Source organism: Amblyraja radiata, chromosome 9 (assembly GCF_010909765.2).
Source record: "Amblyraja radiata isolate CabotCenter1 chromosome 9, sAmbRad1.1.pri, whole genome shotgun sequence".
NCBI lineage: Eukaryota > Metazoa > Chordata > Chondrichthyes > Rajiformes > Rajidae > Amblyraja > Amblyraja radiata.
The window spans coordinates 20,097,152-20,109,738 of record NC_045964.1 but is presented as its reverse complement, the minus strand read 5'-3'; the positions used below and the strand labels follow the sequence as shown (position 1 = coordinate 20,109,738).

The window sequence follows — 12,587 nt, the reverse complement described above, 5'->3', positions numbered from 1 at the left end:
AAACAAGACGAGATTCACCTCTTAAACTTTTTTTTATGATTCATACTATCCTATATTTTTTTTAACGTAAACCTACTTTGTTATTCCGATTGGACAGGTTGCTGTATTCTCAGCTGCGACTATTTTGCCAGCTGGTGTTGTTTATTTTTCTATTTTGTTACTGGTTGTAATGTCACCTGATTCATTTAGTAGGTCATGCTTCTGGAAAATGTGACTTATTAAAAGGTAAGAATAAATGAGTTGATGTATGTGCAGTGCAATCTCTCTGGGATTTGAAAGTTAATGTTTCACAAATACACAGCAGCAGTAACTAATAATCTTTTTTATAATAAATGACAGGCTTTGTGTGCAGCTTTTGGTAAACACAAAGTTTACCAAAAGTTTAGTACATGATTAAGATATAGGCTGCAAAAATGTGAAAGGTTAGACACATTCACATTTATGAGGCCTTTTCTGTCACAGCTTCAATCACTTCTAAAGTGCTTATTGGACACGGATACATCTTGAAGAGTAGTTACTGTTGTACCATGGGAAATGTGAAAGCTAATTTTCACACAACAAACATCCACAAATAACACTGAGATATTCTGTTAAAGAAATGTTGAGCAAGCATTAAAGGACATGGGTGGCAAAAAGCACCATACATTTGGTGGAACCTTGGGGCTTATCTGAAAGATGGCACGTGCCAATATATGATGCCCACCAGTGTCAGGTTAGGTTTTTGAGTTTGAATCCTTGTCATGAGCTGTAATAGGTTTTGTAGCAGCAACTTGCATTAATGGAGCATCATTTACATACATTATTCCAAGGTGTTTTGCAGGAGATATTATTTGAGTACTGTAATTTGAGGGTATTTTTGCTTCAAAAAAAGGGGAAAAATCAATTTTGTGTTTCCTTTGTCTCCTTGTGCCCATTCATGATTTTGAGGTTGGTATACTGCTGACTATGGGAGCAGCTAGTACCTGAATACAGTGCAATTAGTTTTTCTGTTTTGCTTTGTGCATTTCTTTGCATCAGAAGATAATTTGCACGGCTGAAAGGGAACACTGAGTGGTTGGGGGGGGGATTGCAACTTTCCCGGATTAACCTTGACTATTAAAGGTAATCCAGATGATAAGATACAAGGGTATATATATAACATTGTCTTTTGATTTAAATAATGAAGTCATTGCATTGTATAGCTCAGAAATGGGCCCTTCGGTCTTCTACATCCATGCCGACCTTGTAGCCCAGCTATACTAACCCGATTTTCCTGCAGTAGGATGGTATCCTTCTATGCCTTGCCAATTTATCTGTCTAGATGTCTCTTCGACGTAATAATTGTATCTGATTCTCCCACCTCCTTGGGCAGCACATTTGAGAAATTAATATTGTGTAAAAATGAAAATTAGCCCTTAAATATCCTTTAAAACTCCTTCCTCTCATCATAAACCATGTGTTTTTGACATTTCTATAGTGGGAATGATAAGGACCCTATCTGTTCCCCTCATAAATTTGTACGCTTTGAACATTTTTATGGTAGAATTGCTGTTTGAAAAGAATAGTCAGAGATGTACAGACAATGAAAGTATCGATCAAAGTTGTTGATCTTAAACAAAAAATACATTTTGTGTGGCACAGTGGCATAACAGTGGAGCTGCTGCCTTACAGTGCCAAGGTTCTGGGTTTGATCCTGACTACGGGTGTTGTCTGTACAGAGTTTTTACGTTCTCCTTGTGACTGCGTGGGTTTTCTGGGTGCACTGGTTTCCTCCCACACTACAATGACGTACTGGTTTGTAGGTTAAATGTTTAAGAAGGAACTGCAGATGCTGGAAAATCGAAGGTACCCACCATCACTATCCCCCATCAGTCTGAAGAAGGGTTTCGGCCCGAAACGTTGCCTATTTCCTTCCCTCCATAGATGCTGCTGCACCCGCTGAGTTTCTCCAGCATTTTTGTGTACCTTTGGTTTGTAGGTTAATTGGCTTTGTTAAAAATTGTACATTTTCCCTAGTGTGTAGGATAATGTTATGTACGGGGTGATCGCTGGTCAGTGCAGACTCTGTGAGTCGAAGGGCTTGTTTCTGCTTTGTATCTTTAGAAGAGTAAGGATGAGGATCCACATACCTGGGCAATGGTGGGTAGTCAAAAGCACAAAAATCCTGGATATGAATATCTGTGAAAATCTGTCCTGGTTAGCGCATACTGCAATCGCAAAGAAAGTCCATCAACGCTGCTTCTTCGTGTGAAGATTAAGGCGATTCGTTATGTTAAAGAATCATGTGTATTCACCTTCCCACCATCGAAGGGATCGATAAGAGACCTACGCCTTCGTGGCTACACTCTCATTTCACTCCCGCCATTGGGAAGAAAGTACTCTTCCCCCCCCCCCCCCCCTTCACTCCCCCCCCCCCTCCCTTTCACTCCCCCCCCCCCACTCACTTTCTCTCCCCCCCCCACTCTCTTTCTCTCTCCCCCCCCCCCACTCTCTTTCTCTCCCCCCCCTGTTCCCTCTCTGCCACCCCCCCCCTCTCTAGGGAATGGTGAATATTGGGACCTATGGGTGGGTGGTGGAGTATTGCTTTCGGGAACCAGCCCTCCCCTGTGACGCAGCACCCGCCCCCCCCCCACCCCTCAATCTCTACCCCCCTCCCTCTCCACCCCCCACCCCTCTCTTAGTCGCACCTGCGCAGTTGGGGGTTATGCGTGTGGATAGGGTGGGGGAAGGGGTAAAAGGAGCAAATGAATAATATTAATATAATATCAAGGGGAGGGGGGTTAGTGTATGTGGGGGGTGGGTAGTGTGTGTGTGACGCCGAATTACGCCCCCACCCTGCAACCTCACGTCTAGTATGACAATAAAACTCACCTGGATAGACAGGGCACGTACGTGAGGATGCTCTTCATTGACTATAGCTCTGCATTCAATACGGTCATCCCCACCAAGCTCACCACCAAACTCCACCAGCTAGGCCTCAGTTCGCCGATATGCGACTGGATCCTGAACTTTCTGACGGAGCGACCGCAGGCAGTGAGACTGGGCCCGCACCTGTCCTCCACTATCACCCTGAGCCCCATGCTCTACTCCCTCTTCACTCACGACTGTGTTCCTGCATTCGACACCAACACCATCGTGAAGTTTGCAGACGACACAACAGTGATTGGGCTGATCACCAACGGTGATGAAACAAAATACAGAGCAGAGGTGCAGAACCTGACGGACTGGTGTGCACGTAACAACTTGTCACTAAACACCTCCAAGACCAAGGAGCTGATTATTGACTTCAGGTCCCATAATGGAGAATACGCCCCAATCTCCATCTACGGGGAAAGTGTGGAGAGAGTGTCCAGCTTTAAGTTTCTGGGCACTCACATTTCAGAGGACCTCACATGGTCCACCAACACCGCTGCGCTGGTCTGCCCCAACAGCTGCTGACAACCTTCTACCGCTGCACCACAGAGAGCATATTAACGTATGGCAACTCTGTGTGGTATCTCAGTTGCACGGAGGCGGAGAGGAGAGCTCTTCAGCGCGTCGTCCACAGAGCGCAGAGGATTATTGGGACACAGCTACCAGCCTTGGAGGGCATCTACCACACACGGTGCCTCAGGAAGGCTGTCAGCATCCATAAAGACTCCTCACATCCTTGTAATGGACTGTTCGAACTACTTCCCTCCGGCAGACGTTACAAGGCCTTCTACGCCCGAACCTCCAGACTCAGGAACAGCTTCATTCCCGGAGCTATAGCGGTTCTGAACTGGCCCTGCTGAGTGCCCCCCATCCCCCCCTGGACTGTCTCCCTCGGATGGTCACGTCGCACAGACACATCTGCACTTTAGTCTGTTGAACTGTTTTGACTGTTTTACTGTTCTTTTTACAATCCATGTTCTCGGGATATCTAAATCCAAATTTTATTAGTTATTTATATTATGACATCGGTTGGAAGCTGCATACCAAATCTTGTTGCGCTTATGTGCAATGACAATAAAAGATATTATTATTATTATTATTATTATTATTATTATTATTAAACACTCTTGACTTGTCTTGACTGTGGAGTTATGAGTGAACTATGTCTTTCCAAAAAGGAATGTGGGATTTTGGGGATATCATTCCAGAATGTGTAGCCAAGATAGCAGATGCATTCTGTGGACGGTGAAGTGTAATTCTTTTACTCAGTTTACTGGGGTTACGATTTGCAGTTTATTCTGTTCTCTGGCAAGCCAGTAAAGAATGTTTTTGACCTGTGGATTTGATGATAATATGTTTGGAGGCTGTGGATTAATGAATGGAGAAGGAATAGGATTTAGCAGATTATTTTTCCAATGAAAAATATTTTTCAACATGATTTCTCCAAATGTTAAATGTCAGCGGTAGGAATAGAAATTAAAACTTGGTAACAAAGTTGTGGAATATGTTTGTATAATTACTGTTGTGGCAAATCTGCCTTTTTGTTTGCATCTCCAAATATTTGTATTACTGGAACATCACAATGATATACCTGTAGTACATTTAGATTGCAAATGGTGCTGCTTTGATTTTAGTCATTGGATTATATTATGAACTTTGATTGCTATTAGAGTGAAGCATTGAAACACCTCCATTTCTAATGAAGAGTCTTTTCTAATGAAGAGACCTGAAATATTGACTGGCTTCTCTTTCCACCCATGCTGTTTGACTCGCTGAATTCTTCCAGGATTTCTATTCTAGTGGCATTGAAACACATCTTACCACCCTAACACAATCGTACCCATTGTCAATACATTTTTTTTAGCTGGATGTTGGAAGTGAATTTAGGATTGTAATAACCCAATATTTGTAACTGGAGAATGGAAGGAAAAGAAAAAAATAAATAAATGTTACATCATTTGAGTACTATTACTGTTCTAATTGTTGATTTGGGGCAAACTGTTAAGGTTAATTTAATACCACGCATGTGTTAAGAATGGTCTTTAAAGGCATTCCTAAAACATGCCTTTAAATCGAGTGTCACCATTTGTGATCTTTCAACTTGATAAGAATGAGAATCATTAAAATATTGTTTATATAAAAAACAAATTAATAATTTTGACGTCAAATGCTGTATCTCAAATCTTAGCTGGCTTCCTACAGGTGGGTGTGAGTGTGTCAATCTTACAATATGAAGACTACCAGCATCAATGGGCCAGTCTACACCTTGGCCTGCTCCACCATACAATGAGATCACAGCTGATCTTTTACCTTGCAACACTTTACTACAAAACGAGCTCCATGTTCTTTGATTAGTTTGAGCCTCCTCAGATTTGTTTCAGCCTCCACAAAGATTTGCTATCCTCTGGATGATGGTGTTTTTGCTCAACTCGCTCTTGAATGCTGTCCTCCTTATTATAAGATGCTGACCTTTGATTCCAGACATCACGGCCTGTAAGAACTCATTGTGCTTCAATACACTCTTTCAGTTGGAAGTATATCTTTCCTTTTGTTAGCAGCCCAGATTACCAGATACAATCCTGCTGGGGCCTGCATAATTGGAGCAAGAAATCCTTTCTACTCTTGTAATCAAATCATCGTAGTGCAGTATGTAGGCCAATGTAAGATTTGATTTCTTAATTGTTTGCTTTAAATGCATGATTTTATAAATAAATAATAAATGCTTAATTACTGCTTTCTAATCTGCCAGCACTGTTTTAAAAAACTCTGGAATTTTGGAAGGTGCATCTGCTGTTCTGTGATAACCACCTTCAAATCTCCAGGATGCAGATCATCTCATTTTAAAAATTGTCTTTTTAATCTCATAATATTTTCTAATACTCATCTTTTACTGATGCTAATTTATTTGAGCTTTTCATTCATTTTACATCTGTCATTATTCTCTTTTGGGAGGTTTTCCTTATCTTCTAGGTAGTCGTTTGCAAAATAATGAATTATTGAACTTTAGATTTTAGAGATACAGCATGGAAACAGGCCCTTCAGCCAACCTAGTCCGTGCCGACCAGCCATCACCTTTTACACTAGCGCTATCCTATACACTTGGGACACTTTACAATTTTTGCCAAAGCCAATTAACCTACAACCTGTATGTGTCTGGAGTGAGGGAGGAAACCGGAGCACCTGGAGAAAACTCATGAGGACACAGGGAGAAAGTACAAGCTGTACAGACAACATCCGTAGTCAGGTTTGAACCCAAGTCTCCGGTGCTGTAAGACAGAAACTCTGTCACTGTGCTGCCTATTGCCTGCAGATCTGAAGTGATCTCAATGAATCTAAATTCTCTGCTAGTCTCTTCTTCTCCCAATTTCATTTTTCCTGTATGAGTCAATTATTCCATGGCAACAGCAGTTTAACAGGAAAAAAAGCACAGATACATCATGAGGGGAACTGCATTATTTCTTTAGGAAACCGAGACAATGGATTGTCTTGACGAAAGCTTCATGCATGTTGCAAATCCTTTGTCTATAATTGGAGAAGCTGCTTCCATGACTAGACCCGCCAACTTGCAAATAATTGATATTGTATATTCTGTCAGCTCCTATGGCTAGTAAATTTAGTAGCTAGAAATGAAGAAAATGAAACTTATGAACTTCAATTTTAATGAGACGTTATGTTGCATATGACACCAAAATGTTTCCCACATAATGCTTCCCACATACAGAGCCTATACAGAACTTTAAAAGAGAAATCCTATCTGCAGTATTTCATGGAGAAATGGAGGTGAGGGTGGCAGAATTTAAAGAAGATTTGCAGGGAAAGATTTTTTTTTAACATTTTGGTGGATGCTTAGAACGCACTGCCAGGGGTGGTGGCACAAGCAGCTATGATAGTAGCGTTCAAGAGGCGTGTTGATAAGTGCATGGTTATGGAGGAATATGGATCACACACGCAGAGGAGATTAGTTTAGCTCCGCATCATGTTTGTCTTGGACATTGTGGGCTGAGTAATATTCTTTGTTTGAGGACAGAATTGGTTCATTTGTGATAATTGCTGATTTAAATTGTCTTCTAATTCACTATTGCGATTTGTAAGTGAAGAGCAGCCACTGTTAAAGGAGGGTCATTGAAACATCATTTGATTAGTACGGGTGTCAGGGGTTATGGGTTATGGGGATATGGCAGGAGAATGTGGTTAGGAGGGAGAGATAGATCAGCTCTGATTGATTGTCAGAGTAAACATGATGGGCCGAATGGCCTAATTCTTCTCCTATCATTTATGACTTTATGAAACCTTATTTTGGCAAAAGTTACCGTCTTGGTGGAAGGAGAGAAGCTGGTAGTTGGTGCAATCTGATGTGTATTTGAACTTGATTTGAATCTTTGTTCAGACAGATTTTCACATTTTTATTTCTTCATCAGTGGTTGACAGATTTGAAGATGAAATTTGAATTTGATTTCTGCTTTGGGTTTCAAGAAATGATTTTCCACTGTGGGCACTTAATCCATAAGGTGCAAATTACCTTTCCTTAAGAACAGTTTGAAGAGGCAGCATATTGGCACTCAAAGTGGTTCAGATTAATGTTAAAGTTTGAGTGAATTGAGTATCGAAGTGACACGATTGTGTTAAAATAGTATTTATTGCAGGATATTCCATTGCAGAAAACATTTTTTCTTAAGTATAATACATATTGTATTAAATTTTGTTTCTGATACACAATTTAGTTAATGTCCTGCATATGAAAGCTGGAATTATGGTCAGACGGTTTTACTGTGCTGTTTCACATCATGCGATCTGAACCTATGATGTTGATGTCAACAAAAATGATTCTAGTTTCACCAACTTGAAGAAGGATTACATTACAAAAAAATAGTACTCGTGCTTTTTAAAATCTTATACACAGACAAAGTTAGAACTTTTTGATTCTATGCAGTTAAACATAAGAAAACCATAGCCATTTTTGAAATATATTTAAACAACATTCATGCAAAACCATTGCAATATCTGGCGGAAAAAAGTCTAAATAATTCAGAAGCAATCTCGGTGAACTTTATTAAACCAGGAGCATAGTGAGATATTAGAATAGGGTGGCTAGAGACCAAGTCAACAGATATCTGGCAGCCGCTTGGATAAGAAAGCAATAACTAACAATTTAGGCCAGAATAAAATTTCAAGTGTCTTTGAATTTGAAATAGTCAGTCAGTATTGGCTGAATTTTATTTTAGTTCAGAACAGGTCATTGGGCATTATTCATCCAAATGTAACTTCATGGATAAATACACAGAAAAGTTAACCTATGATTTACTATATGAGCCAGAGCCATGTAGAAAAGGAAATTGGTTTTTGAAACATTCCTTGAATTAAAGCCTCCAGACTGCACCATTTTCTGGAAGCTGGCGGCCAGCTTCCGAAGAAAGCAAGTAATGTGCCTGGAAAGGTAATTGATCTGAAATCATAATTCCCTCTCTTTTCAAATGCTGCCTGATCAATTGCTGTGTATTTACAATACACAGCAATTTTTTTCCTTGTGTTTGAATAGTGTTTCAATGAAATATTTACCATAATAAATTTGAATTGTTCTTTAATCAAGCGGGATTGATATTATTGATGATTTAGCTGAAGTTATTTCAATACCCTCTCACTTTACTCCAAGCACAAGCATTCACTCTTTCTGGTGGACACTGTCTTGATTTTTCAACAGCTTGCAGACAATCACGTGCCAAGCTGAAACTGTTCTCGTAGAATTTTGTCACTTTACCTCTTACTTTACCGCTTGTCCATTTTGTTGTTGTCTTCTCTGATCAGGATTCAGCCATTTCAAAGCCAACTATATTGCATTGAGGTTGGACTTGCATTTAGGCCAGACTGGGAAAAGGTACTAGATTTTATCCTGAGGGGGTGTTAATGAACCATATGCACTTTTATGACAATCTTGCAGCTTTGTGATATTTGCATTTTCTTTAAATTCCAGATTGTCATTAATTGAATTTAAATTTCATACCATGTGTTGGGATTTGAACTTGTATCTCTGTTATTATTTTCTATGGATGACCTCGTGCTTTGCATGCTGAATATATTTGGTCAAAAATCTAAAGCGTGTCTGCGGTTCTTCTTTGCTTATGTAGATCTTAAGCTTGTTCTTGGTTTATTTTCTATTCTGAAAGTTTGTGATCCAAATCCTAGTTGATAGCAGTATGCATTATTGGTCAAGGAAGTAGAAACATTTTTTTTGTTCAAAAGTTAATGAGAATTGTTTTTAATCAGCCAAGGCAATATTGAACTGTAGATTATCATCACATATGAAGTGTGTTAACTTCAGAGCCATAGTTTACTCTTTTCTGGGTGTTTGGTTGTTCACGCATGATCATTGCACATTTCCTAAGTCTCCATGCCATCACTTTTGTTCAAGCTTTACTCCCACTTCCTCTCATTGCTTGACCACTCCCAATCACCACAATATCGGTAAGCTTCACTAGGTTTACAACCAAAGCACTTGTTTCACATCGTTCCAATTATGGTTTTGGCTGTACCTTTGCTGTTGATTAATCTGTTATTATCAGCCAATGCAGCCTATGAACTGAGTTGTTGGGGAATAAAACCTACATTGTGTGATTGATGTGACTAAATCATCCTGATGTTTTAGCTGGTTCAGTTGCCTATTTTGAGGATGATATATTTGATGGGTTTGAGAATGTATAGAAACTTTCGCAACAGTCTTCAAGATACAAGGACCATGATGAGACACATTGTATTTACCTGGGCATACCTTTTTTATTCCACTAAGTGGAACCATTTATGTTTCTGAATGTGCTGGTGTAACTCAGCAGGTCAGGCAGCAAAATAGATAGGTAATGTTTCAGGTCGGGACCCTGCGCAAGAATCCAGCATCAGCAGTTCATTATCGATATAATTCTTAATGTGGTGGTTTTCTAATGGCAACAATTGCAAATAAATAAAATGTATCCAGTCTTATTCAATCCAAATAGAATAATGCAAAAAGATTTGTAATGCATCTGTTTGTGGGAAAAGAAGCAAGCTTATTGGAATATCAATAATTGAAAAACTGGACTAGTGGCTTATTGTTAGACGGAGACAGTATCAATTATGTGTGCACAGTAATTACAATAAGTGGAATCTATTAACTATTATTAATTAATTTGTTGTTATTTCAGAGAAGAATTTGCATCCAGATCTACAAGACCAGTAAAAGTACTTGCAAAGTGGCAAATGCCAAGCTGATATACATTGCTCAAAGGGTTATGTTTCTTCAGTGTTGCAATAGAATATAGGCCTGGTTAATGTAGGATTTAGTTGAAAGCATCCCCATTTGAATCATGCAAATGCAACTAACCAGGTCTCCATGTTGCATTGTATGCGTGTTTTGCAGTTAAGTAAATGCAAAATCAAGTTTATTTTGTCCACTTTCATGTGGTTTCAGATTTGCATTGCAATGTAGAAAGGTGGCTGCTGTCTTTGTGCAGTTGGTTGACTGTTGCAGTTAAAACTTGTGCAAAAGTTGCCTGGGGTCAGTTTACTCCCTTGTCATGATGAGCTGATTAAATAACTTACCACAATTCAAGATACAAGGACATCAATATAGTAGTTCCAAAAAACTCTAGCCGTGAGTTTATGATCCAATCATTTATTTTGGTGGCTTTGTCTGCCTTCTCTGACCCCTTTTCGTTCCTCATAATTAGCCAGGATTTTGCCATGTGCCTTTTCATGCCTTTTTTGATGATTTCTGGAAGATAATGCCCTTTTCACGATTGAGTGCCTAAATCAGCATTTTTTTTAACCATTTTAACGTAACATAAGAAAATTTACCCTACCGGGGCGAAACCCGGCTGTAAGTGGGTGTGAAGTAGTGATTGGAGAGGGGTGCGTGGGAAAGGGTCCAGTCTTTGCAGACAGGAGTCGTGCTTTAAGTAGGTGTGAAGTGGTGATTGGGGATGGGGTGTGGAGAATATCAGTGTTAAGTTTCTGTTTATCGAACCTGCAGTAGAACGCGTTCAGGTCGTTGGTCAGCTGACGATTGTCCAAGGAACGGGGAGTTTTCCTCTTGTTGCTTGTGATTTCTTGCAAGCCCTTCCACACTGAAGAAGAGTAATTTGCTGAGAACTTGCTCCTCAACTTCTCAGAGTACCTTTCCTTGGCAGCTCTGATTCTACTTCTCAGCTTATACTTGGCCTGCTTGTAGAGGTCTGCATCCCCGCTCCTGTAGGATGCAGATTGGCGGCGCGACTCACCCGTTGCAGCGGCCCCTACTCTGTCTGTCTTTTTTTATTTTTTGTCTAGTTAAATGTAGTGTTGGTGTTTTTTTTTTTTAATACTAGTTTTAAATGTGTATATGTGGGGGGGGGGAGGGGGAAAACCGTTTAAAATCTCTTCACTGTTCGGGAGACCCGACCTTTTCCCTGTCGGGTCTCCGTTGTCGTTGGGGCCTAGCACCGTGGAGCGGCCTCCAACCTGAACGACCCGGGGGCTCGGGAGACTGCGGAGCTGCGGACTACTCACCATCGTGGGGCTGGCCGGCCTCGGAGCGGTGGTGACTTGCTGCTGCGACTCGACTCCTGGGGCTCGGAGGCTCCAGCAAAGCAGCCGCAGGTCCGGTTGACTGGGACATCGGGAGCTTGCGGGTCCAGGGGGAGAGAGAGACCGCTTCCCGGAGCTCCTGCAACGCGACTTCTCCAGCCCGTGTCACGGGGTTGGAACAACCTGGAGCGGGGCCGTACATCGCCCGACGCGGCTTCATGGCCGTGGGACATTCCAGCGCCTGCTGGGGGCTCCAACTTTGTGACTTTTAGACTGGGAGCGGGGCCGTAAATCGCCCGGCACGGCCTAAAATGGCCGTGGGACTTATCATCGCCCGCCTGGGGCTTGGATATCGGGAGAGACATGGAGAACAGGGGAGAGAAAAGACTTTGCCTTCCATCACAGTGGGTCCACTGTGATGGATGTTTGTGTGAATTAAATTGTATGTACGTCTAGGAAATTGTCTTCGTTTGTACGGCTGTGGAAACAGAATTTCGTTTGAGCCTCACTGAGGCTCAAATGACAATAAATTGTGTTGTATTGTATTGTATCTACCCCTGCAAGCGTCAAAATGCCTAAAGTCTAGGCAACGCCTTGTAAAAAAACTGAACGATTTGGTGAGAGTGTACGGGAGTGATATATTCTCTACAGACAACTGTGTGTTGTTTTGCAAAGCATGTTAGAAAGCAGTGAATCGTAAGAAGAAATATTTCGTCTCCCAGCATGTACAGACACTAAACACAAGTCGGCGGCAGAGCAACTGAAGGTAGGAAATATGCAAGCTTGTCTCCTCACAACATTTACTGCTGGCTCCAGTCGCAAATCTGAGTTTTCGAGTTATCTGGGCAAAGCATTCATTGATGCTGAAATTCCACTGGAAATTGGAAAACCTCTCAGGGTTTTTTTTAGAGAAATACACAGAGGAACATATACCGAGCGAGTCATCATTACGGCAAATTATGTTGACAGAAACTTCAACATTGTTGTGCAGAAAATTAGAGATGAAGTTGCACGCAAGAAAATATGGATCTCAATAGACGAGACAACCGATGCTGTGGGGAGATATGTTGCCAATGTGCTCATCGGTACACTGGTGGCAGGTCAACCATCAAAGGAGTATTTTTTGACATCGGAAGTATTGGAGAAGTCAAAGAGCACAACTATTG

The 12,587-nt window shown here is 41.1% G+C and overlaps 1 protein-coding gene across 3 annotated transcripts in view; it reads left to right on the top strand.

Moving 5' to 3' along the window:
* pcnx1 (pecanex 1) overlaps positions 1-12,587 on the top strand; it is a 207,777-nt gene that overhangs the window by 847 nt on the left and 194,343 nt on the right. The window lies entirely within an intron of this gene.